This window comes from Nicotiana attenuata, unplaced genomic scaffold, assembly GCF_001879085.1.
Source record: "Nicotiana attenuata strain UT unplaced genomic scaffold, NIATTr2, whole genome shotgun sequence".
Taxonomy (NCBI): Eukaryota; Viridiplantae; Streptophyta; class Magnoliopsida; order Solanales; family Solanaceae; genus Nicotiana; species Nicotiana attenuata.
In genome coordinates this window covers 1-4,066 of record NW_017683560.1, presented here as the reverse complement: position 1 = coordinate 4,066, position 4,066 = coordinate 1, and the positions used below count along the sequence as shown (strand labels likewise).

The 4,066-nt window shown below is 40.9% G+C and overlaps 1 pseudogene; it reads right to left on the bottom strand.

The window, feature by feature from the left end:
* Positions 1–442: 442 nt before the first annotated feature.
* Positions 443–1,543, bottom strand: LOC109222067 (annotated as a pseudogene).
* Between the last annotated feature and the right edge of the window lie 2,523 nt (positions 1,544–4,066).

Sequence of the window (4,066 nt, the reverse complement as noted above, 5' to 3'; positions counted from 1 at the left end):
TTTTTCCTCTGTTAGCCGATCTTTTTTTGTTTTTGGTTGCTTTCTCTTTGGGTTTTTCTTTCTTTGTTTCAAGCTTTTGATTTTCTGATGTTGGTTCTAGGTTTATCTGCAACTTTTTTTCTTATTTGAGATATATGTTTCAATAGACATTATTCCCCCTTGGTTTTGCTGTATAAAAGATCTCTTAAAAAATAAGTAACAATTTTGAAACTTGGATTCTGATAAATATCTTTTCTTTACTTATTACTAAAGTCTAAAGCTAAAGCTTTTGTCGATAAGTTCTGATTTTGTGAACATGGTGACAGATTACAAAATTTTTGGGTAATAAATCAAGCTTTGACAACTACGGGGGCTACCTCGTTTGGGTCGTTTCCTGTTATTGTGTGTTTTTTGTTATGTTTCCAAGAATATCCTGTTTTTCTGTCATCTTAGCTTTATTTGTTTATTTGAGGATTAAGGGTGCATAAAATCTCTCAAATTTGATTTGTATAACTATGTGTTTTATCCTGGATCTGACATCACGATGAACGATAGGTGGCTGAACTTTTTCGTGTAGGTATTCGAGGCCTTTTGCTGCACCATAAGCAATTTTAACTCTCTGATTCCAGGTAAGAATAGGACCTGGCTCAGCATCTTGTACACCTTTTCTACCTGCAATGGAACTCTAAACAATCAACTATATGCTGAAATAAACATACAGAAAGAAGGATTCGCGCAACAACTATATTAAAGTACTATGATTGAATTTTTGACGTACCATGCATGTAATACATCGTGTAAAGAGCCCTTTGTTGCGAACTCATATACCAATATACGATTGTTTCCCTCGAGACAATAGCCCATAAGAGTCATGAAATGCTCATGTTTAAGTCTTGAAACCATTGATAACTGAAATAACTTAACCATTTCAATTATGCGTGTTCTTTTCTAAAAGGCTAAATGATCAAAAATGGAAAAAATGCATTCATTCACCTGGGCTGCAAAGTCAGAATCTGGTTCTGGTGAAGAACTAGTATCCAAGCTTTAGATTGCTGCTTGCTGGCCATTGCTTAATTTAGCACAAAACACGCAGCCATAAGATCCCTCTCCAACGAAAGCTTTCTGACCAAAGTTGCCAGTTAACCGGAGCCTCAATTGGTAATACTTTCTGAGGAGCTCCACCTCTCGCTGCACTCCTTGGCTCTCCTCTTTCGCTGAAGTTGAGATGTATGGAGACTGAGTACAACTTGGCATTTGAAATTAAACTAATGCCCGCATTAGGTGAATCAATGAGAAATGCAGCCTGGTGTGTGTCCTCTAAATGTGTTAGTGAATTGACCAGACTAAATAAAGCTTCACTTCTGAAGTACTGGTTGTCTGGGGAGGGTAGAATGTGTGCAGAACTTACCCCTACCCCGGAGGGGTAAAGAGGCTGTTTCCTGCCACTTTTCTCGATTATCAAAAAAATATTCAAAGAATTTTATTGTATTCCTCATGTTGTATGTGATTCTACTATCAACTGACCTCTCCTTGATCTTTCAATACTAGTTTTGGGCTCATCCATTTAACGAGGATTGGTTTGTCATGCTTGCAAATGCCAAATGCATCAGCCACACCTCTGCTATTTTTGTTTTTTCTTTTTCTTTATCTTACTGGTTCTCTACATTTCTCTAATGATTGAGGAAGTCATGTTACATGACATACAGACAATAGAATTGTCACGACCCCAAACCCGGTCGTGATGGCGCCCAACAAAATTGATAGGCAAGCCTGACCACAGTCGTTACTGAATCAACCGTAAACCTCAACTACCGACAATCTAAAGAGAATATAATAGTTTTAGAATAATAATCCAATATTTATCGAAGAATAATACTGAGAAATACGAAGTCTGATAAAAACACTCCCAAAAGATCTGGGGTCACGAGTCTAGAGCCTCTAAAACAAATCTGAATAACAATATCTGAACGAAAATACTCAAGTCTGGAAATGTATATATATAAATAAAACTGAAATAGGAAGAGTAGTCAGGTCCCGCGAACGCCAAGCAGCTACCTCAACAACTCTGATAAGCTCTGGAAGACAAAGACTGCTCAGCTAAGCCTCCAGTGCACCTGAATCTGCACACAAGGTGCAGGGAGTAGGGGTGAGTACTACCGACTCAGTAAGTAATAAGCATATAAAATGTTTGAAGATAAGAAATCCACAAAATGCCACAAAGCAAAGCTAAAACTAACAGTCCTACACCTTACTACGAACTAACAGCAAAACAACTTCAAATATAACAGTCAAGTAAAATGTAAGGATGCAATGCAATGCACATGAACACGCTGTGGCGTACAGCCCGATCCATTTAACGTCGACGGCGCTCACTGGGGGTGTGTACAGACTCCGGAGGGGCTCCTTCAGCCCAAGCGCAATATAATCATACCATTCGCTGCGGCGTGCAGCCCGATCCATACTCTGTCCACAATATGCATATGGGTCACGTAATAGATTCAATTAATTTCCCAATTTCCAATTTATTAAGAAGAATATACTTTAGATATTTAACTTCAGGAAAAAGTGACTTAGCATTTCATAACAGTGATTAAACACAAGACTGAGATCAATTGATTATATAAAGCATGCTATCACAATGACATTCATCCTCTAAGGATGCTACAGATCGGCACAAGGCCCCAAACACGGCAATAAGCCCAGATATATTCAATACAGGGTGCGTATCAGTCGCCAATATAGAAATATTCTTGTTCGGGATGGACTAAGTCTCAATCCCCAGTCATAACCAATCCCGCACCTGCCATGGGGTGCGAGTCACGCCCTACAATAGCGTCACAATGTGATAAGCCGGGGTTTCAAACCCTCAGGCCATCATATACACCAACTACTCACCTCTAACCGGCCGTAGAATGGTCCGCAATGCCTTTTCCTTTCGTATCGACCTCCTCGCGCGTCGAATCTAGTCAAAATCACAACGAATACATAAATACGGGTTAAAGAAACATAACCCAATCAAAAATACTCGAAAAGTACTAAAATTCACGAAGTTGGTAAAACCCGAGCCCCGGGCCCACTTCTCGAAAAATTCCGAAAATCACACCAATATATTCCTCGTCTCGCCACGAGTCCGTGCATATAAAGTTTACCAAAATCGGAGCTCGTTTGACCCTCCAAATTCTATTTTTACATCACAGCTTTCCAAGCCCTAGCTTGACCCGTTTTTGATGAATTTTCTACAATTTACATGTAATTTCTACCATAGATTCGAATGTTTAGGCCAAGGAACTTACCTCCAAGTGATTCTCAGTCAAAACCCTCGAATTTCCTTGTTCAAAGCTCTTAAGAACGTCAACAATGGAGGAAAAATATGAAGGGTCGCGGATGAAATATTATTTTAAAACCCTTCTGTTGCCTAGCGATTTTCGCTTCTGCGGTCCTGCTTTCGCTTCTGCGGGACCGCTTCTGCAGCCACATTTCCGCTTAAGCGGTTTTCACTTAGAAGCCCGGACTTCGCTTATGCGACGTGAAGTCCGCTTCTGCGGTTCCTTCAAAAACCGCTTCTGCGGCACCTTGTCCGCTTATGCGGACCCGCTGGTGCGAGCCACATTCCGCATCTGCGGAATTTCCCTAGCCGGCCACGACCGCTTCTGTGACCACGTACCCGCTTCCGCGGTACCGCTTCTGCGGTCCATTTCCGCAGAAGCGGAAACACCAGATGACAGCAAAATCTGACCTGCAATTATACCTCAAAACTCTCGTTTAACCACCCGAATTCACCCCGAGGCCCTCGGGACCTCAACCAAATGCACAGATATGTTCTATTACTTCATTCAAACTTGCTCGTAACATAAAAACACTATCATAAACACCAAAATCATCGAATTACCACGGATTCAAGCCTAAGTTAAACTAAAACTTCCGAAACTTGCATTTGATCTAAAACCCGACGTTAACACCTCCGAATGATCTGAAACTTTGCACGCATATCCAAAATCACCTAACGGAGCTACTGCAACTCTCGGAATTCCATTCCGGCCCTCGAATCAAAATCTCACCTACCATCCGGAATTCGCCAAAATCCAAC